The sequence below is a fragment of the Camelus bactrianus genome, chromosome 17 (assembly GCF_048773025.1).
Source record: "Camelus bactrianus isolate YW-2024 breed Bactrian camel chromosome 17, ASM4877302v1, whole genome shotgun sequence".
Taxonomy (NCBI): Eukaryota; Metazoa; Chordata; class Mammalia; order Artiodactyla; family Camelidae; genus Camelus; species Camelus bactrianus.
This window is the reverse complement of record NC_133555.1, coordinates 40,008,813-40,031,530: the sequence shown is the minus strand read 5'-3', so window position 1 is coordinate 40,031,530 and position 22,718 is coordinate 40,008,813. Positions and strand designations below refer to the sequence as shown.

The following is a 22,718-nucleotide window of genomic DNA, read 5'->3' as shown; positions in this document are numbered from 1 at the left end:
AATTAGGCTATTCTGCTGTGGAATTCCTCAGAGCCTCGTGCCTCTCTTTTTTTCCTTCCATTGTCTCTCCCTTCCTTTCCCACCCACAATTTGAAGCTGACTGTTCTGTCTACAGGAAGTGTGTTCAACGAGAAAAATGTTTGTGTTCGCGCCCTGTCCCAGGGCTTTGCTGGCATGGTCCTGTCTTCTGGCCCTTGGGGAGTGTTGGAAATGTGGTCAGATGCACCTGTGGTCAGTCTCACAGGCACGACTCACACAATTGTTAGAAAAGAAATTTCATTCGCAGAAAGTGATATGAGGGATGTATCGAAATGGGCATGGATTTTAGAGATGTGGGTCTGGGTCCACATCCCAGCTGTGAGCTTTGGCTGTGAGCTCTAACCAAGCTACGTCCTATTCCCAAGTCTCAGTGTCCTCGTCTGTGAGACTTTCAGGACTCTGATTTGAATAATGAGTAACAGTGTTTTGAAATATCTGGACAAAGTCATGCACAGAGCAAATGTTTGATAAGTGAACATCTAACACCCTGCTGTTTGGCATCGAAAATGCCTAGTCCACAGGCCCAATCTAGCCCACTACCTGTTTTTATAAATAAAGTTTTATTGAGACACAGCCACACCCACCTGTTTACATATTGTCTGTGGCTGCTTTCACGCTACAACAGCAGAGTCGAGTAGCTGCAACTTCCTGTCGGTTCCTTTCTTCCCCCATCTAGAAGGTAGAGGGCTGTTGTGGTAGACTCAGGTCATGATAGCTACAGCGGTTATGGGGTACCTCCAGCAACTGCTTGTTTAGTGTATCCGTCGGGACTAAATTCAGCTACGTTAATAGAAAAAACAAAGTAATAGTGGCTTAAACATAAGAGAAGCTGATTTGTCCCTCATATAAGTCTGAAGATAGGCAATCCAGGGCTGTTCTTTCCTACAAAAGACCCAGGGACCCGGGCTCTCTTACCTTGCAACTTTCCCTAGAATGAGACCTTCATCTTCACGGTCCAAGATGGTGGTTAAAGTTCCAGCCATCACACTCTCATTCCAGGTAGCTGGATAAAGAAAGTGATAAAGAGAAAGGGGAAAAAATATATTCAGCAATACCTTTTTTTAAGGACGGTTCCTAGCAGCTGCCACCTGACACATCTGCTAACATCTCCTTGGTAACACAGGCATACTTAGTTGCAAGGGAAGCTGGGAAATGGAGCATTAATCCAAGTGGCCGTGTGTTCAGATGAAAATTGGCAGGGGGAGCGGGGTTCTGTCTACTAAGGAAGATGGAGAGAACAGATAATTAGGATTGTTTTATCTATAAATAGCCAAAGCCCAGCCTTCAGTGGTTTAAGCTAGTAGGACTTCTATTCAATTATCAAGACATGCAGAGGTAGATGGTTTAAGGTTTGCTTTAGCAGTTCACCATGTCACGAAGCACCCCCTCCCCCATGTACCTCCACTCTGCCTCTTCAACATGCTGCCTTTACTTCCCCAGGTGTGGTCTTCCGGTGGCAAGATGGCTGCTGCATCTTCAGGCATCGGATGCCCACACCCTGCTCCAAAGGTAGGAGTGCAGAGGTGGTGGGGAGGGCTTCCTTCTACGGACCTTCTTGTATTTGCTCAAAGGTCCTTAGAAGCTTCCCCTTCCATCTCCTTTGCCAGCCCTGGTTCTCCTGCCCACCTCTAGATCAGTCACCAGTAGAAGGGAACAAGATTGCTATGACTGGCTTGTACGACTTGCCACCCAATCAAAATTAGGACTCTTAGCAGGAAAGAAAAAGGAAACAAGTTGTGTGTAGAAATGCAATAGAACAATCCACTGTTATCTGGGAAGGGAATGAAGTATTAATTGTTTCCCTCCTCTGCCTCTAGGAACATGATACTTAGAATCTTCCCAGATAAAAAGGCAAGGAGTAAATTGAATTTGGATCATGTTGTCAAGCTTCTTAGAGCTGCTATTTATTATCAACATGTTTTGTGTCATTACGAAATTTGGAATTAGAGGTAAAATCTGCTCCATAAATCTCGAGGTTTCAGCTTTCAGTTCAGGATTCTGCAAGGTGCTGCCTCCACAGTGCTCAGAGCTATTTTCAGGTGGATGTTCTGGACAGAAAAGCAGCTTCCTAAAAATAATTTTGCAGTGGCAATCCTACATCTCCTGGAAATGATGCACCTTATCTCGTTGATAGGGTCTGCCGTCTTACGGCTGGGCTATCAGCCCTAACCGGGCTGCCGGTGATAATGAGATTAAATTCCTCTCCACTGAAAGTAGTTCTCACCCTCCCAGCAGAGCCCGAACAGCACTTAGCAGTGTTGGCCATCCAGCATGATCTTTGAGAAGAGCCACGGGCGGCCCACATCTGGATCTGCAGTGAGAGTTGGAGGCTTGATAACAGACAAGTTGGCTCACTCAGATTTTATCCAGATCCCTCCCTGAGAGGAAAGGAAAAAGAAAGTGATGCTCCTTGGGTGTCTGCCTTGCGGTAGGTGTTTCATGTTTGTTGTTTATCAGAGCCCACAGTCAGAAATTAAGATGGTCTTGTTCTTGTCTGAAACCCCCTCATCGGCTGAGCACACATGAGACTCTGATCGGTTGAATTTGGGGCTTGGGGCTTGAAGCTTGAGGTCTTGGACTCTGAATTTAATCCAGAATTGGAAAGAGCCAAAAGGCATACACAAAACATACTCCTCAATGAACACCAAGAGTCCGAGTATAATAAACGCAACGGTACTGCAGAGAAAGGGGAGGAAGGGCTCTAACAAACCAAGGAGAGACCCGGCCCTGCCTTGGTTTTCATAAACAAAGTGCATGGGCACGTGTGGTGCAGGAGTAGCCTTAAGCTTGTGGGTGGGGATTATTCCCATTTCACAGGGGACACCTGAGGTTCAGGCAGGCCAAGCACATTACCCCAGGTGACACCATTAGTAGGTGACAGAGATGGCATCTGTACGCTGGCTGAGTTCTGGTCCCAAATCCCTCTTCCCCCTGCACCACCTTAAGCATCTCTTAAGGATGAGAGGAGCCGCTTGCGTGTGATACTGCACGGCCTTGCTCCTGATGCCGAGCCCTTGGGGCTGCAGGTGTGGCCACCCCGGAGCCCTGGAGATGTAACTCCTTGTCCCCTCTTGATTCTGGCCTCATCTCCCTGTCTCCACTGTCTCCAGTGCCCCCAGCTGAGTTCCCCGATGCCACCACCTACAGGGTCAGGGTTCATTCCTAGAAGTGGGGTAGCCAAACTGTTTGTTCAAAAGTGGTTGTACCAGTTAACATCCCCAACAGCAGTGTATGAGAGTTCCAGTTCCTTCACATCCTCACCAACACTCGGCAGGGTCAGTGTTTTAAATCTGGTACATTCTAACAGGTACGTAGTAGTGGGCATTGTGGTTTCCGTTTGAACTTCCCTGCCGACTAATGATGTTGAGAATCCTCTGATGTGCTCATTTGACATCCATATGTCTTCTTTTGTGAAGTGCTTATTCAAATCTTTTACTCACCTTAAAAAATTATTTATTTCCTTATTATTAAATTATGAGACTTCTTTATGTATACAGCATGTAAGTTGTTTATTAGAAATATATTTTGCAAATACTTTATGCCAGTCTGTGGCTTGTCTTTTCATTCTTCCAACAGTATCTTTCTAAGAACAGGAGTTTTTAATTCAAATGATGTTATTTTATGAAGTTTTACTGTTTGGTGTCACATCTAAGACATTTTTGTCTAACATAAGGTCAAAAAGATGTTCTGTGTTTTCTTCTACAACTCTAAGATTTTGAGGTTTTACGTTTAGGTCTGTCACCCATTTTGAGTTAATATTTGTATGTGGAACAAGGTGTGGATTCAGGGTCAGCGTTTGTGCATGCGTGTGTTATATCCAGTTGTTCAGTACCCTTTATCGAAAAGACTAATCTTTCTCCGCTGCATTGCCATTACACCTTTATTTTAAAAATCAGTGGTCCCCTTATGTATGGGTCAGTTTGGGGGCTCTCTGTTCTGTTCCACTGATTTATTTGTCCAATTTGACACCAGAGCCACATTATCTTGCAAACTGTAGCTTAATAGTAAGTCATGAAATATGGTGGTGGCAGCCGTCTGATTTTTTCTTTTCCCAGGCTGTTTTGGCTGTTCTAGGTTTCACTGCATTTTAGTATCAGGATTTCATTTTCTGCAAAAAGCCTGCTAGGATTTTAACAGAGGTTGTGTTAAATCTCTAGATCAATCTAGAGATGCTGTTAATCTTAGCAACGTAGAGTCTTCCGGTCCATGAATAAAGTATAGCTCTGCGTTTATTTAGTGATCTTTGATTTGTTTAGCAGTTTTATGGTTTTCAGTGCACAGGTCTTTCACATCTTTTGTCAGATTTGTCCCTAAGTATTTTGTGCTTCCTGGTGCTGCCGTACATGGCATTTTTACTTTAATTTCCAGTTGTTTGTTGCTAGTATATAGACTTACAGTTGGTATTTTATATTGGTATTATACTATGCAAATTTGCTGAATCCATTTATTAGTTCAAGCAGCTTTCTGGTACGGTGTTTTGGATCACCTATGTAGACAGTCAATTCATTGAGTAAAGACACTTTTTTTTTCCATTCTAACTTACGTCCCTTTTATTTCTCTTTTTTGCCTTTTTGCGTTGACTAAGACCTCCAGGACAGTGTTGAATAACAGTGGCGAGAGCAGGTTTCTTGGCTGCTTAGGCTTGTTAGTGCTTTTTAATCTCTGGATGCTCATTTTAGCTCCCATCTTGCCTCTTTGAACCCCTGCATCTCTTTAGCCACTATGGATCTCTTGGTATTTGATTTGACTCCACCCATGACCTGTCATATTCCATCCTAATTTCTTTTCTAGATAGAACTTGACCCTCTACTTAAAATACTGTTCCCATACAGACTACGTTCTATGTATCTTTTGTGTTTTGCCAGCATCCCAGACCTCGTGTTTCTGGAACATTTAAATCCTGATATAACCAAAACCCCAGGAACACAGAATTCTCCCCTCTGTGTGTCTGATGGCTGTTTGTTTAGGCTGTTCCCCAATCTATGTAGTAACAGGGAGATCCTTAACTTAAAGATACCGTGTTTCCCTCGGGACAACTCTTAGTTGATAAAATATTCTTATCTTGAGGGAAAAAAAAACCTTTCGTCCCTATACCCCCAAGCACTGGTGCTGATCTGAGCTCTAGAATGACAACCAAATATTTGAATATTTAAAACTAGGATGTTTCCAGCTGTACAAACTCAGACTATTAGATTAAAATTCCAGCTCCAACACTTGAGCTTTCCACTCTGGGCCTCGTTAGCTCATCTGTAAACTGAGCGTGATAACAGTGCCCACGACACAGGCTTAGGTGACAGCTGCATAAAATAAGTCATGCAAGATGTTTAGCACAACACGATGACTGACCCAGGGTGAGCTCTTACTAGGTGTCAAAGGGAGAGTGTTTTGTACTGTAGGATCTCTCTCCCCTTCAGAAGATCTAAGCCCTTCTGGATTCTGAACCGACAATGGTCCCTTGATTTTGGATGGGGTACTTTGGAAGCTTCACTCAAGACCAGTGCTTTCTGGGAAGCATCCAAAACTGCATTAATATTAAGTCGAGGGGAGCAGATGCCCTGGGCGGGTCAGGGAGCATGAGCCCTGCACACTGGCACTAGAGCTGACCTCCAGCCGCCCAGTGCTCACCCCATCACAGGCTCCAGTGTTTTCCACAGTGGTGGTGCAGTGGCCACTGTAGGGTTCTGAAAAGCTCTCAATTGTTACTTTGTTTCCATAGCAACTCCAGAGAGATTGGCATTATCATTGTCATCTTACAAAATGAGAAAATCAAGGTTCGGATGGATGAAGGAAGTTGACCAGGATCATAAAGGACAGGGTGATCCCCCTTTATTGAGTGACAGCTCTTTGCTCGGCATTTTGCCAGGTGATTTTGCATATATTATCTCATTTGATTAAGAAAACAAACCTACCCATGAGTTGGTACCCATTTTTGTATGAAGAAACTGAGACTCAGAAAGGTTAAGAAATCTTTCCGAAGTCATACAGCTACGTTAAGTCCCCTGGCACCAAACTCAGTGTGCTTTCCACATCTCCGACTTGGCCAGGGAGAATCTCACAAAACAGTGAACAGCTGCAGGTGGGGTGGGAGTGACATACAGCCACCTTGGCTTGGGCCACCTTTTCTTCCAGGTGTGTTATAAATCTTGCTCATGGTTCCTTGGCGTGGAGGGATCACACTCCTTGATGGAGAAGGCTAAGTTAGTGAGTGCACCTGGGGATCCGTCTGACCAGCCCGAGGGGTGGTCCTCAACACTTAGAACACCTTGGGGAAATCACTCCTCCTGTTACCAAAGGGAAGGAAAATTAAAGTTGAGACTCTACACAGAGCGTGTTCCTCCAGAGGGGATGAAAAAGCTTTTGAACCATGGCTGGGGGACGTGAGAGAGCTGCTGACGTCAAACACAGCCCAGTCCAGAGAATGCCGGAGGGTGATGGGCTGGCTTAGAGGTCAAGCCTTTGAGGTCTTTTGTATTTTCAAAGCAAAACGACCTCCCTCCTACCCTGAATGTAGCTGGTCGTGAAAGGGGAGGAAGTGGGCCCTCACTGCAGACCGTGAGGGAAGGTGTGTCAGTGGGACCAGCGTAGACTCTGGGGCCAGTGTAGATGGGTGGCTCTCGTCCCGGGCAGCTCTTCTCCCGGGGATGTCTGGCCACGTCTGAGACGTTTTTGTTGAGCACAACCGAGGGAGAGGAAGAACGCTATTGGTGTCTAATGGGTCAGGCCAGGGATGCTGTTAAACATCCTGTAATGCATAGGACAGCCCCTCTACCAGCACCACAACAAAGGATTATCTGTCCTGGAGAGGAGAAGCCTGGTATCCAACAAGGAAAAGCTTCAACAGCCACTTTACAGGTTTTCAAAAAGCTAGGTGGAGATATTCTCTCACAGGTCCTCTGAGAGCCATGGGAGGGTCTACACCGGGCACAAGCTGTGCGGGAGCCTTTGCCCGGAAGCCAGAACAAAGGGAGGCAATTAGATGGTGAGGGTAGCGGAGCCGTGGGAGGCTGGCACTCCTGTTGTGGTCGGAGTCCCAGGAACAGGTCCTGAGATGAGAACCCGACCAGGGAGGAGGGGGCGCAGGACCCGGGAGGGCAGGAAGCTGAGCTGGGGGTGATCTCAGGCCAGGTCCTCCCAGGACACTCAGCCGGGCCGCCAGCAGCTCTGGGATGTCGGTGTTGCTCTGAGGTGGAAGGGACGCCTCAGAAAGGAGTGGGCTTGAATCCACCCACACTCGTTCGTCGTTGGCTAAGGGCCATGGTGGAGGAGCCAGCTCCCAGGGACTCCCAGCCGGCCTTCAGGGGGCCTGGTGGGTCCCAGCAGCCCGAGGAGCCCTCCCTCCAGAGAAACACTGCAGGCTGAGGAAACACCCTCGAGGCCAGGAGCTCAGGGGAGTGGTAGAAAGGGGTCTGGGGCATCTGGGCAGAGCACTGATTTCAGCCAAGGGTACAGGCCCGAGCTCAGTGCCGGTCCCTTCTGGGTGCCTCCCGTGTCCAAGCACAGCCTCTGGGACGCGGCTCCTTACTTCATCCTCCCGCAGTATGACGGTTGTGATGTGAGCTTAGCGCCTGCTTCTGACCCGTTCCGGCCCTCAACGAGTGCCCTGGTCTGCTGTGTGTGTCCCCAGATCCCCATCAGAGCACCTTTCCTAGTGTTACTCACTGTCGGTGAAGCAGAGCCAGACCCCCAAACCCGTGCCCCCGGGAAACTCTGAAGGCCTCTCTGTGTTGCTGCCGTTGCTGGGGGCCTCCTGCAGGTCCCCTCTGCATCTGGAGTTTGCTTGAAATAGGCTCCTTTACCCCTTTCCACGAAGAGCCCATGGGTGCCCAGGTTTTAGCGAGGTTTGGCTGCCAGATCGACCTTGCCAGGAGCAAAGAGAGAAGGTGTCTCTGTGCAGAGCTCGGCCTCTAGCATCCTTCCACTTCTTCCTCTACTTCCCCCTGGGGATCACGATTGAGTCCTCTCCCGGGCCCCGCACGGCAGCCTAGCCAGCACATTCTGAGGCTTACACTCGCCCCTTGGCTCCCAGTGCCACCCCCATGGCTCATCGATATAGTCCTTGTGCATAAATATGACGCTCATGCTACAAGGAATTACGGGGAGTCACAAGCTTCCTGCACAAGCCCACCTTTTAAAACAGATCCCTTTTCTTATTTGTGTGCCTTACCCTGGTAGATCTTGCCCCGTCATGTATGTGTGGATGGATGTATGCATTTACTTACTGACTTATCTTCATTTCTCTGTCATTGTTTTAGACCTGTCTCCTGTAAACCACCTGTGTTCGGATGCAGCCTGGGAGTCTTTGCTTTTATTTGTTATAATGTTTGTTGTGAAGATGGACATCACTGGTCTTATTTCATCTCAGCTTTATGTAAGCTGTTGTGGATTTTTAATGCCTCCCTGCTTCTTTCCTTCCTATCTTTGGCCAAATGTTTTGTGGATTTGCTTTTTTCCCAAGTGATTTGGAAGTTGGGAATTCTGTTTTTACTGGGTTAATGTTTACCCTTGTCTTTCAAAAAAAAAAAAAAAAAAAAAAGAAAGTTGCTCCTATGCGCTTTTATCAGTGTCAGGAATGCTACAGGCGCGGGACCCTCTCCATGGACATGAGAGTTACCTTTCCCACCCACGTCCTCCTCCAACTTCCCAAGATCTTCTTAGTATAACCTTGGCTTTAATGATATTGCTTAATTATCAGTCTTTTTCTTTGCATGGTTATCTTTACATTTTGCGTTGTTTCCTTGCAGAATTAAATAATTAATTGCACTTCATATTGTATTTAAATGTTTAACTAATTAGTCACACAATAATTTTAACTTTTAACTGTGTCGTTGCTCGCCACACTTCTTCCCTGTGTCATTTTCCTCGTGCTTGTGTTCTGTACTGTGATTTGTTTCCAAGATTGCTGGCCTGCTTCTTGAGAAAACAGAATGAAGAAAGATAAGTGAGTTGCAGCCTTCCTGGCACCTTGTCTGTCTGGGAACTCCTCTCCCTTTTGCCTTGCCCTGGAATTGTTCAATTACCAACTGCAACGTGGTTCCATTTGCTTCCGATCTTCCCAGTTGCAGAAAAGAAGTGTGCTTCCAACTTGATCATTTTATCTACATGGTTACTTATAAGATTTTTAACTTAGTCTTAAATTTAAGAAAATGTTCCAGGGTATTTCTAAGTATGTATTCCTTCTTCATATTAATTTCTCTGATACTTGTTAAGCCCTTTTAATCTAGAGATGCTAGTCTTTCCAGCTCAGGGAAATAGCTTTTATGACACCTCCTGAATCAGTTTTTCATGACTCTTTATCTTTTTGCTCATGATCTCAATCTTTTTACACTTACAGGAAACCTTTTTACCTTTCTGAGTAATCAGATAACTTATCAAACCGTCTTTCAGAATCAGTGAGTCTCTTTTCTGCCTTATCCGCTGTGCTCTTCTGCTGTCCGGGATGGTTTTCTAAATTAAGGAACTCATGTTTTTCATCAGAAAGCAATCTATCCTGATTTCCAATTCCTCCCTTTTCAAAAGTGCAGTGTCCTCTTGACTCTTACTGAGAATACAAAGCAGAGGGTTTTGTCTCCTGGGGGTGCGTGCAGTCTCCAGGTTGCTTTCAGGGTTGCCACTTGCCCGGAAGCCTGCGGGTCTCCAGCCCCTGTGGGAGGTCTGGGAGTGCATGTGTCCATCGTGGCTGCCACTGTGCCCAGGAGGTGGGGACACCCAGCTGGGGAGAGACCCATGCAGTGGAAAGAGTCACTGTGAGCTGAAAGCTTCTCTCCACAACACCTGGCAGCCCCAAGTTCTCTGGAGTCGTGTAGTCTCCTCTTAGGGCCACTGGCAGCCTTAGGCAACCTGACTTAATTACCTGTGCTGATCACGTCACCTGAGGGCGGGTGGGGACCAGCACAGCCACTCACCCCATACGGTGGGCACTAGTACAGTGTGCTCATTCAGTCATTCATTCATTCCTTCAGTTAATACTTAGTGAGCACCTCTCTGTACCAAGTCTGGTTCTACACATTGAAGATACGATGGCCATGTTGGTTCCGCCCCCCGAGTGCTTCTATTACAGTGGGGAAATAGATTGTGTGCAATAAATAGATGATACAGTATCAAGGAATATAAGTGCTATTTAGAACAACAACAACAACAACAACAACAACAACAAAACAGATAAATCCAGGGTGTAAGAGGCTAGAGAAAGAAAAGTGCTATTTTAGTAAGAATGGTCTGGAAAGAACTTTTTCAAGTTTATTTGAGCAGCAACTGGAATAAAATGAGGAAGTGAGCACAGAGGATGTCCAGCCCAGGGGAGGAGCAGCCCAGGCAGAGGGGAAAACAGGTGGACAGGCCTGAGAGGGGAGAGCGATGGGCATTCCTAAGGGAAAGTGAAGAGACCAGTGTGGTCGAGGCTGTCGGAGGGAGCAGAGCAGGGCAGGGACAAGTTCTGAGGGGCAGCATGCTACACGGTAGCTGCCTTATTAGACAGCCCTGTGTGCATCTGGGCTGTACTTGGGCTTCTTAGCTGAAGGCTGCATCCTTCAAGATGCAAGGCATATCCCTTGGCCAGTCAGGGATGTGCTTTATAGCAAACAGCATCTCAGCAGCCCAGCCCCAGCACGTGGGGTTGGAATTGCTCCTGCTGAGCCACAAGCCTGGTATCTGCTGTGATGACTCCTCTGGCCACCAAAGGGCTCCCTGCGTCAGCCTTTCACTCGTAGCATCGTGCTGGACCAGCCAGCCACCCTCTGTTGCCCATAGCCTGGTGCTAGGTTTCAGCCTTCTTGGCCTGAGCCCTGGCACTGCTCAGGGCCCAGCGCAGCCTCGCTCTGGCCCCGTGCTCTGTGGCTTGAGCAGGGGTGAGCTAGCCTGGTCAGAGGACTCCTTTCCACGCGCGCTCAGCCCTCCCCTGCTGAGAGCACCACCTACTGCCGCTGCTGTTTTGGACTCTCCTGAAGTCTACCAAAGTCTGGGTCACCCTGGCAAACCCCTGCCCCGGAGCCCTGTCCTTCACCTCGGCCCTCATTTCCCCCGTTCTTCCCCAGCCTTCTCTGTCTCCTACAAGCCTGAGTTTCTGGGTTTTCTGTGGGTCCCACCCCAAGCCTGTCTGAATTTTTATGATTGGGCACCTCCCCTCTTCACCCTGCTCTGCATCCAGTGTGATACATACGGCTGAAATCATCCAAATCTTTTATAAGCAAAGAAACTTGTAATTAAGGGGAAACAAGATAATTTTTTCAAAGGAGAGCTGCTAAGATTGGGCAATCATCTGCCTCCCTCTGTCCCAGCAGACCCAGCTGCTGAATGACCTTTCTTAAAGGTCTGGGTCTTCCTGAAAGTTCTTGGTTTACACTTGGTAATACAGTGGTCACACACACCTTCACATTTTATAAGTCTAATATTTGCTTGAGACTACAGTTAACAAGAACTTGGCATCCTTTCTCAAACTTAAGAGCTGGATAAATATATATTGATTCATATCAGGATAGATGTACATCAAGAAATTCTTCCTTTGCACTCATTTTGCAGAAATCTGTATGGATTTCTCATCAAAATCTTTTGATCAGTCATGTTAAATGTTAGAATCTTTTCCAACCCACCCTGGCATATTACCAAATGAGCAACACCTGGATGAGTTATAGGGTCAACGTATCACAAAAATTGTCTTCTACAGTCATACAGAATTTTCTAAGTCACTTTTAAGGAGACAATAAGGTATTTCTATAGTTTATGAATAAACTGAGTTGCTGAGACAAGTTTCATCACTTGCCGCCCACGCACACCTATATAGGCACCGGTCACTCGGCACAGTCTACGCCGTCAAGCCACATGATTAGTGGTATTAATCGATCATCCTGTAGGCTGTGTCTCACAGAAGCTTAGCCCAGTGTAACATGAGACCAGCATTGCAGGTGACTCTGCCACCTCTGATCCCGTGTGAACGAGGTGACCCCTCTGTGCCTCACGCTCTGATATTGCCAGGAGTAACAGCACAGTGCACTTGCAGACACTCAGAAGAGTCTTCAGGGGCTGTCTTGCTTGACCTCGTGTCACCTTCCAGAAAGGATAGTCTTCATAATGAGTCCAGTTGGCTTGAACTGATTCAGCAGCGATTGCTGTGTGTGAAAGAAAGTGATCTGAATCAGACATGCCCAGGTAGGCTGGAAACTCGTGTCTTGTCTTTGGAGCCAGCCCACTGTGGGTTATGAAGACTTAATCTTTGATGTCTCGAACGGCAGCTGCTTTGACCGGTTAACTTTAGAAGATGAATTGACCCAGGAGGTTCTAAAATTCACAACATAAGCAGTAATTTCTCAAAACTTTTCCTTGGTAGTGGAAGGGGCACAAATTATTAATATCCAACTTAAACAGCACTTCACAGGCTACAGATTCCATTTGTGAAATTTAAATCTCTGGGCAGTGACTGATGGTGCTTGTGAAAAGCACACCTTCAGTAACCCACAAGTTCATCTGTCTTAGTCTTATTTAAAGCAGGGACCTTGAGAAACTCTAACATGGCATGTGTTTTTGTCCCACTGTCGACCGTGTAAGCAACCATGTTGGGGGTCCCAACAACAGCAATAATTTACATTCACTGGCACAAGACTGTACTCATGCAAAAATCTGTCCACCTTCTGCTCCTCCAGACTGCACGGGTCACACATGGGACTCTTGAACAGTTGTCACTTCCTCCTCTCTGGTCCCTTCATTGATGCTCACACATCAGGAAGCCACTAATGGGTGGTGCCACCATCACTGCCTTTCTTCCAGGAGGGCCCAATTGTCTTAGTGTGGTTTCCCCCTGAAGCAAACCCAAGGTTTTAAGCAAAATCGCCTTGTTTGAGACATAATCCCAGGAGAGGAGAATCAAGCAGGGGAGAGAAGGAAGTAAGTAACAGATGTGTTACCAAGGCAGTCACCATCTTTGACAGCTGAAGTTTAGTCCCGGTGAGGAATTCTGGGAATCAGTGTAGAAAGGATGCCTCAGAGTTAGCCCCCTAAGAGAAAACAGGTACTTATAGACCAACTCCTAGAAGTCATTATTTGAGGGCTGCTGGGAGTAGCGGTCTTAGTTCGAGCCAGAGGAAGTTTTCAGGCAACTGGAAGACTGTTCTGTGTGCACTAATCTAGTAAGACCCAAGAGGATATGAGTGGGGCAACCACAGCACCTGCCTCCCCAGGACCCACAGCAAGGATGGCATTTCCTGATTGTCCCCAGGCTGGGGGGACCAGGTGGGCTGTCCCACGTGGGCATCCCTGCCGGTCTGACTCTACCAGTGGCACTTGTTCAAGGACGTCTGTAAGATACGTTCCAGAAATGTAATTGCCTGTTTTAAGGAGTACACGTTTTAAAATTTTAAGATAGACTATCAGGTTGCCTTTCAAGCAGCGTTCACTAACTGACGCTCTGGCTAACAGTGCGTCTGAATCCCCTTAACCCGGCTTTGTGGGATACTGACATCCTGTTACCATGAAATTGGTCAGGCTGTGGTCTTCAACTTCTTTTTTTTTTTTTTTCATTTTTAAGATAAAATTTACATATAGTAAAAGTTACTTATTTTCTTGAACAGTTATTTGAAATTTAGTAAATGCATACAATCATGTAACTACCGCCATAATTAAGATAAAAAACAGAGTTCCATCACCCCTAACAATATACCCAGGCCCCTTTGCATCCAACCTTTCCATCACATCGAGCCCCCTGGCAGCCATTAGTATGTTTTCTATTCCTACAGTTTGGCCTTTTCCAAGTTACCGCATAAGTGGAATGATAAAGTGTGTAAATTTTTGAGTCTGGCTTTTATTGTAGCGTAATGCATTTGAGATTCATCCATGTTGTGTGTATAAATAGCTCATTTCTTTTTATTGCCAAGTTTGAGGTACTAAGGTTTGTTTATCTGTTTGGCTATTGAAGAACATGTGAGTTCTTTCCAGTTTTTGATGATTATGAATAAATGGGGTTTTGTGTCAACATAGCTTTCCTTTCACTTGAGTAAACACCTGTGAGTGATACTGCTGAGTCAGATGGTAAGTGTATTTAACTTTATAGGAAACTGCCAAACTGTTTTCCAAAGTGTCTGTATTGTTTCACATTCCCACAAGCAAAGAATGGAAGTCTTAGCTTCCTCACATCCTCAGCGGCACTTGATATAAATGGTGTTTTCTCTCCTCCTCTCCTCTCCCTCCTCCTTCTTTTCTTCTCTTCTGGTTGGTGTGTAAGGGCACCTGATGATTTTAATGGGCATTTCCCTTTTGAGCATCCTTTCATGTGCTTATTTGCTGTCTATATAGGTTCTTTGGTAAGGCTGTCCAGTTCTATCCGTTCTTTTGTCCACTGGGTCAAGGTTTTTTGTTTGTTATTTGTTGCAAATGAATGTTCAACTGCTGAAAAGACTATCCTTACTCCAGTAAATGGCCTTTAGTTTTCTTGAAAATCAATCAAGCACATATGCATGGATCTATTTCTGGACTTTCTATTCTGTTACATTGATCTTTGCATCTCTCCTTTTATTAATCTCTCCTTTTCTTTAAATCACTGTAGCTTTATAGTAAGTCTTAAAATCCAGTAGTGTGAATCCTCCAGGCTTGTTCTTTTTCAAAATTGTTTTGGTTTTTCTAGTTCCTTTGCCCTTCTATGTACATTTTAGCATCAGTTTGTCAATGTCTAAAATAAAAGCCTAATGGAATTTTGTTTGGAATAGCACTGAATTTGTAAATCAACTTGGAGACAACTGACAGCTAAACTATACTGTCTTCCAATACATAAACATGATATAACTCTGTTTACTTAGGTCCTCTTTTGTTTCTTTCATCAGCATTTTGTACTTATCAGCATACCTATTCTGAACATAATTTGTAAAATTTGTAATAAGTTTCTTATCTTTTTGCTGCTATCAAAATGGTACTTTTTGAAATTTCAAGTTTTAGTTGTTCATTGCTAGCATATGTAAATATGATTGATTTTTTTATATTGACCTCGTCTCCTACAACATTGCTAAGCTTACTTACTCGTTCTAGTAACTTTTTTGTAGATGATTTTGGATGTCCTATAGAGACAAAACACGTAATCTGTTCTTAGAGACAGTTTATTATTTCTCCCTTCCAGTACAGATGCCAGCTGCACTGGCTAGGATCTCCAGTGCAACGGCGAGCAGGAGAGAGGAGAGCAGACATGTTTGCCTTGGTCCAATCTTAGGGGGAAAATATTCAGTCTTTACTAGTAAGTATACGCGAGCTGAAGGATTTTTGCTGATTCCTTTGATCTGGTTGCAGTTAATTCCTAGTTTGTTGAGAGCTTTTGCCTATAAATCAATGTTGAATTTTGTTAAATGCTTTTCTTGCATCTATAATCATTCGGCTCTTCTTCTTTAGTCTACAGTGGTCAATTACAGTGATGGATTTTTAAATGCAGAACCAAACTTGCATTCCTGGGATGAATCCTGCTCAGTCATAATATATTATTTTTTATGTATATTGCTGGCCTCATTTTACTAATATTTTGCTGAGGATTTTTGTGTCTACGTTCATGAGGACTATTGGTCTCTAATGTTCTTTTCTTGTAAAATCAGTCTGGTTTGGTATCAGAATGATACTGACCTCATAAAATAAGTTGGAAAGTATTCCTTCCTCTTCTGTGCTCTCTCAGCATTTGTGTATAGTTCATGTTATTTCTTCCTAAATTTTTGCTAGAATTCACTGGTGAAGACATCCAGGCCTGGATTTTGGGGGGCGGGGGGAGACTTAACTACTAACTTTATTTCTTTATAAGGTACAGGACTGTTTAGGTTATGTTTCTTCTCGAGTGAGCTTCGGCAGCTTGTGTCTTTCAAAAGAATGTGTCTATTTCATCTACGTTCTCAAATGAATAGGGACTGAATTATTCAGAGTATTCCCTTATTATCTTTTAAATGTTTGCGGATGTGGTCTTATCACCTCTCTTATACCTGGTTTCGTAATTTATGTCTTCTGGTGTTTTTCTTGATCAGTCTGGTTAGATGTTTATCAGTTTTATTAACCTTTTCAAAGAACTAGGCGTGTCAGAGGCAGAGCTGCTGGAGTCCAGTGCCCAGCATCCCTGGTGCAAGTTGCAGAGGGTGGATCAAGTGTGGGTATCAGCGGTTTCTTAGCCAGAACAGCTCCCGTGGTGTGGCCTGGTGTTGTTCCAGCACAACATCCTGCAGTTCTATCTCTGTAGCCATTCTGGAGATTCCATAAATTCATTTCCTGCTGAAAACTCTCTGGATTGAATATTTTTGGGCAACTAAGAAGGTCTATGGACAGATCTGTTTTGTTTTTGATTTTTCCAATTCTGTGTGTGTCAAATGATCCCTCATCTTCATTATTTGATTATGACTGAAGTCTAGAGTGTTTTCATGGGCATTTGGCCATTTATACATCTGCATCTGAAGCGCCCACTCCTATCTCTTGTCCACTTTTCTATCATAACAGCTTTTTCTTACTGATCTGAAACACACACTTGTAGACGTGCACACACACACACACACACACACACACACAACTGTTCTGGCTAATAACCCCTTTTGTATTATATATATTGCAAATATTTCTTCTGCTTATAACTTTTATCATCTAACTTTGTTTACAGTATTTTTTATTGTTGTTTCAGAAGCCTTTCGTTTTTATGAGACAAAATTTCTCAATTTTCCACTGCTATAGCTCTTAGGAGTCTGCTTCTTGCTTATGAAGGCCTTTGCTGTAAAATGTACCCTCTTAATCCTCTGTGAGTCTATTTCTGTGCATGGTGTGCTGTCAAGAGTATAATACTGTTTCTCTCTAACACCTTTTATTGAATGGTCCCATCTTTTCTCCACTTTTCAGCAAATCCTAGTACAGAAAGATTCAAATAATGAGTGTATGCCACACACTGGAAGTCCCCGACTCTTCCGAAAATACACGCCATATGTAAAGACTGAATGTCTTCGTATGTAACTAACATTGTGTAATTATCTCTTCTTCTATTTCCCACCGTATTCCAGAAGGGATCGTGTACAAGGGGTGCCATCTTTCCAGCATTAGAAGTGGCCTGTGGGATATACTCACTGGGCTCGGTTTGCATCAGCTCCGTCTCCTGCCTGAGCTCTTGCGTGTCAGGCATTCTCAGCCGTCCTGCCCTGGTGGGACTTTAACTGGTCAGGCTCTCACTGCAGGAGCTTTCTGCCTGGGTGCCCAGTGTGTTCAGTATGTGCATGGAGCAGTCACGGAAAAAGCCGAAAATGTGTCCTTGGCTGGCGTTGGCTGAAGCAAGGAGGGGGAGGGGTCGGGGTCGGTAATTGCCTTCTCATTTTACCACATGGAGTTTTAAGAGGGAAAAAAAAAAAAAGCTCAGAGCATGTTACACGGATCTGGGAGGCAGAAAAGAGACAGCGCCGTATGAGGCAGAGCCCCTCCTGGCCCAGGGAAAAGAGCAGCCCAGGAATGCTTTCCTGCCCGGGGCCAGCTGCACCTGCCATATTTGGGGTGGGTCTCCTCCAGGCACTGCCGCTGCGGGATTCACCCAGGGAACTCCTGGGAATTTCCACCCACTTCCTCTCCTCCAAATGGCAGCAAGTGGCTTTTCACTGTGACGGCATTTGTGTTTGCATCTGGGTTTTGGATAAATTGTCAACTTACCCAGGCTTCTTAGAGAACCCAGGACAATCGGTGTCCTTTTAAGAATGCAAATGGAATGTCTTATATGTGCTGTTTGTGTGTGTGTGTTTGCTATTTTTTTGTTTTTGTTCTTGTTAATCATATTTTTTAAAAAATTATCATTTGAATGTTTGAGGGCAGTGACTTTGGTACTTAATTGCAGGCATATAAAAAGGGGAGAAACAGTCATGCAGATAAATGCATGTAATAGGTGAGGCCGGCAGTTCCTTGCTGAGATTGTGCCCTGTGGGGCTCAAAGGAGGAGGTGGGGAACATCATCAAACTCACGCTGGGAGGAGGGGGTCCGGGCAAGTCAGGAGGGCGTCTCGGAGGAGGTGATCTGGTGGTGGTTCTTACTTCCCTGTCTCTGCCGGGGTGGATGCTCACCCTCCGTTTCCTGCCTTAGCAAAGCCTCTCCGGTTAAATAACACCCTTTGTTGGAAGGCTGCACTCTTACCTGCACTCTGCCGAGGCCCTCTGGGACACCTGAACTGGCCTCTAGAGTGCCCTACTCTCCAAGCCTCCAAGACAAAGAGTGAGGGGGCTGGAGAGCTGTGGTCAGGAGATGAGGGGGAACACCCCCGACCCCTCACTTGGAGGCCCTTTTGGCAACAGTGGAGGGAGTGTAGGCTGTGAGGCAGACGCTGACCAGGAGCTTGACAGGAGGGTCAGTAGTGTGGGTGGAAGGGAGGGGCCCAGGAGACATACTCTGTAACCGCACTGGGGAGGGGCTCTGCATCAGAGATCACTCAATGGGTTGATTGCAAAACTGATAACAGTAAATAAACTAGCAGTCCAAACACTGCCAGAAACTCTGTAAGTGCCCACAGCACCCCCATGCAGTTTGCATCATCCTTCCCATTTCACAGAGGGTGCAACTGGGGTGCCGGGCAGCCCAAGGACTAGTCAGTTTTGAAGGCAAACCCACATCTTCTCTCCACAAGTTGCTCCCACTCTACCGTGTGGAGAGACAGGGTTACAGTTCGGACCACCATGCTCAGCCTTCCTGTGTCTCCACGTCACCTGCCTTCCACGGCTTGGCCAGCATTAACTTCCCAGGTTTCCCCCAGGGATGGTTCACCAGGGAGGCAGAGAGGAGGCCGTGTCCCCACCCCCAGCCTCTGCAGGAGACCCATCAGAGTCGGGGTGGGGATCCCCCTCCCCAGAAATTCTAAACTACCCTCCAGGTCACTGGAATCACTGATTCAGTTAAACCAGTGGATACAGGCCACATCACATAATTTCTGCCCACATACCTGCTGTTTCCACTCCCAGGGACGATTTTGGATTAACATTTGATACTCCCCCCTGCAAGCCTTTATTTCTTGGTTCTATTTTAATGTGGGCATTTGTCAAAGGACTACACTTTCCATCTTTGAACACGTACATCCAGGGCCAATGCAGAGGTCCAGATAGTGGGATGAGAGGAGTTGAGGGCACCTGGGAACAGAGAGAGGAATTTAAATACTTACAGATGTGTCAGTGTCAGGAGATGGAGAGGGGCTGGGGGCTGGGGTCTGCCACAATGACAAGAGCACAGGAAGCCCACCCCCCCAACAGATGATCCTCATGTCCCAGCCACGTTCCCTCAGTCCGCCCTGGAGGGAGGGTTCCTGCAGCCAGTCAGTGGCCGCACTGCTGAAGGCTTCCTGTGCCCCTCAGCCCGAGGGCATTGCCTGTCCACAGACACATGCTGAGTCCACAGACAGATCAGACCAGAAGCGCTGGGGAATAAAAAATACTTCAGAAAGTCTGTCAGCCCATGAGGGATGGAAGCTGGGTTTCCTTCCCTTTGGGGAAAAATTCTGAGGTATGTTCTGCCCTGGTTCTCAGAGGGCCCACGGGATTGCGTCCCACTCACCCGCAGAGATGACACGCTCCTTAACACCCTCTGAACTGTCCTCTTTCCTTCCCTGTCTCACCTCCCTCTCCCTCACGCCTGCGTCTTGGGACCACCTCCCACATTGGCCACCTGCTCCCAGGCTTTTATCTCGAGGTCTGTTCTGGGGAGACACAAGTAAAGACAAACAGCTGTGTCGACATTTTCAGTCCAAGCCCTTTCTCGGGTTTCCCTCCCACACACCAGGTGCCTCTAGGACACCCCTCACACCCCCAGCAGGCTCCTCATCCTGCAGCAGGAACCGCTTCTCCTCCCTCCTTTGCTGAGTCAGCTAATGGCAGGGAGGGTCTTTTTTTCAGGTTACTACCTCCCCCTGACCTCAGGGATTCATCCAAGTGACCCAGTGGGGATGAAATGGAAGCCAGAATCCGACCTTTAGCTCACCTACTGGGGGAGAAAACCTGTCCTTTCCAGCCCCAAGCAATGCTGGTTGCCTTTTGTGAGGGTGAAGGCAGATCCCGCTAAGACCGGAGGCGAGGCTGATGCTGTGCGGCGCCCTGCCCCCCACCCCGTTGTCCGTGGGTCTCGCCCCTCCGAGGGCACCAGCCACTCACCACTGCACCTCTCCTCCTCTGGGCTTTCCCAGCAATCTCAGACGGCCGTGTTCCCCGAGTGCCAGCGAATTAGCGCTCCCCATGGCACCCTCCACCAAAGGCTGGTGGGAGTTGTTACCGTGCCCCTCGAGCAGGGTGGCCCTGAAGTACGTGCTCTCCGTGGTTTCCAGAGTTCATAGTGGGCTCCAACACCTGGTGGCAGCATCCAGCAGGGGCTGGCTTGGCACTACACCGTTTTCTGTCTTCCCTTCGCTGTCTCCCTTCCACACACCCCCATTTGTACTTCTTGCATTTCCCAAATGACATGCACTTCCCCTCCTCGGGGTCTCCTTTGGAAGAACCCGTATTAAAAGGTGACAACTCCAATGACAGAGAGAAAATAACAGAAGGGGGGAAAACCCTATTTTTCATCATCATCTGAACTCTAGGTCAAGCAGCGCCTGAGGCAGTATGTTGCTTTTTATTTTTTCGCTTAAACAGATCTGATTTTGCATGTGTGTCAGTTGCAACACCGAGTCCAATAGATATATCTAAAGTCCTGCAGCAGCCACCAAATATCCCAGATCCTTCACAAGGCAATCCCTGCCTTGGGTTCCCAGCGTTCCCTCCCCAGCCTCCCCCATCTCCAGCCACAGACCAGACTGGGCTCCTTGCCGGTTGCTGAAATCCTTCCTGCCCTTTTGGAAACTCAAGCCGTCCCAGCCACCCTGGCACACCATCCCCTTCCCCGTTCGACTAAACACCACCCATCTTGCAGGACTCTGTTCTGAAACCTCCTCTGCTCCCTCCTGCCAGACCAATGCCTCCTCCTTTTTCTGGTAGGATGTTATTCCTCCTTCATGGTCTTTACCATGTTCCCTGCATGTTTGTAATACGAAGAAAAACAATTGTCTAAGTCTAATTGTCTTAGACCGGGGCTCTGACCGGCTGCTTTTGTTTCTTGGTCTCGATACTGGCGACTCACATGCGTTCAGTTTGTGAAAACGTATCACACCATGTGCTTCTAACGTGTATACTCTCTGCATGCTTGTTGTATGAGTTTATTTAAAGATAAAATACCAACCACAGTCTAAAGTCCTCCGGGCAAAGAGAAAGTCCTTTTTTCCCCTGAGGACTGTGATACATTTCGTCGTACAACTTTGGGGATGGGAGATGGGTGAGTGGTTCACCCTAAAAGAGGGAGGAAAGCGCTGGTGCTTCCTGGCGTGGAGAAGGGGTGGTGCGGAGAAGAGACAGGAGACGGTGGGGAGCTGGGAAGAGGCAGGAGATGGGAGATGTTCCCGCAGTGCCACCAGCACTCGGTGACTCTCAGCTTCCAGTGTGTCATCTAAGCTCAGAAAATGCAGGAGTGGAGCTGTTTCTGGACTACACAGTGAGACTTTGTTAGCCTGCCTGGTTTAGGAGCTGGCAGTGAAGAGCCCCAAGAGAGGGGTGAACTCTAGAATTAGCATTTCTGTCACTGGGAGGGCGTCATACTGTGTGGGGCCAAGAAATTGGGTGTTGAAGCAAGTTGATTTCCTACCATGGGGGCATGGGCATGATAGAGTTATCTCTGTATGTCCTTTCTCCTTTAGTGGTCTGTTAATTTCTTGTGGTTGAAGGCAGCAATTGGATGTATAGATAAGTTGATGGATAATTGGATGGATGGATGGATGATGGACAGATGGACAGATATGTTATCCTTGTGGCTGCCCTCTTTCCTCAGCTCTAAGCATAAAGAAGGTGCTCAGTAAATTTCTTTTTGCGTGAATTATGGAAAATTGAAAAAAACGAGAGATTTGGGATTTCTTGGATAACCAAGAACTCTCCCACTGTAGGAGCAGCCTAAACGTGTATGAAGAACACACACTGTGTATGTAGCTGAAGAGCTGGGTTAAAGTCTCCGTTCCACCACTTCCTGCTATTGTGCAACTTTGGCCCAGTCACAGCCTCTTTGAACTTCGGTTTCTTCCCCTACAGTGTAGGTGCACGAGGAAAGAAGTACTTTTATCGACTGGAAAGCGCTTTTTCAGATTTCCATTGGGAGGGTTTTCAGGACCTACATTCTAAGATGACGTAACTCACCTGAACGGTGTAAATTCTCTGTCCCCCAGATACCTCTCCCACCGGTCTCTTGGCTCTGGCACGGCTGTTTAAGAGTCACCAAAAGTGCAGAAATGCAAATGGTCATTGATTTCAATTCACACAGAGGTGTAAGTGACTCATGACAAACATTCATTCAGAAAGAGCAAGTGTTCTTTGGTGGGAAGACACTGGGAATTTCAGCGGGCTGGGTAGAGGACACGAGAGGAGGGACTGGGGGCTTTCAGTGGCTTTGTTTCCAACCCAACAAGAAAAGGCACTCACAGCTCCTTTGTTGTCTCGTCACTGTTGTGCGCCGTTGTCATCGGTGTTCCTATCTTGTTGGAGTGGGCAGATGTTACACGAACTTTGGAAAGGAATAAACCAGGTGTGGAGCGTGTCCTCTCAGGAGCAACACCTGCAGGAGGGGCACCTGGGCTCCCTCTGCCAAGCACCTCGTAGTGGGGGGTGATGTTTGCCAGATGCACCCTCTCAGCGTCCCTGAAGGGCCCTACCCAGGAGCGGGCCAT

General features: G+C 46.7%; 1 long non-coding RNA gene across 7 annotated transcripts in view; it reads left to right on the top strand.

The window, feature by feature from the left end:
* The window catches only part of LOC123614301 (uncharacterized), a 140,177-nt gene that overhangs the window by 32,619 nt on the left and 84,840 nt on the right, over nt 1-22,718 (top strand). For all 7 annotated transcript variants that reach the window (XR_012500069.1, XR_012500065.1, XR_006721664.2 and 4 more), the window contains 2 exons: nt 1,480-1,548; nt 2,275-2,467. This is a non-coding gene — a long non-coding RNA (uncharacterized LOC123614301). The remainder of the gene's footprint in view (nt 1-1,479; nt 1,549-2,274; nt 2,468-22,718) is intronic.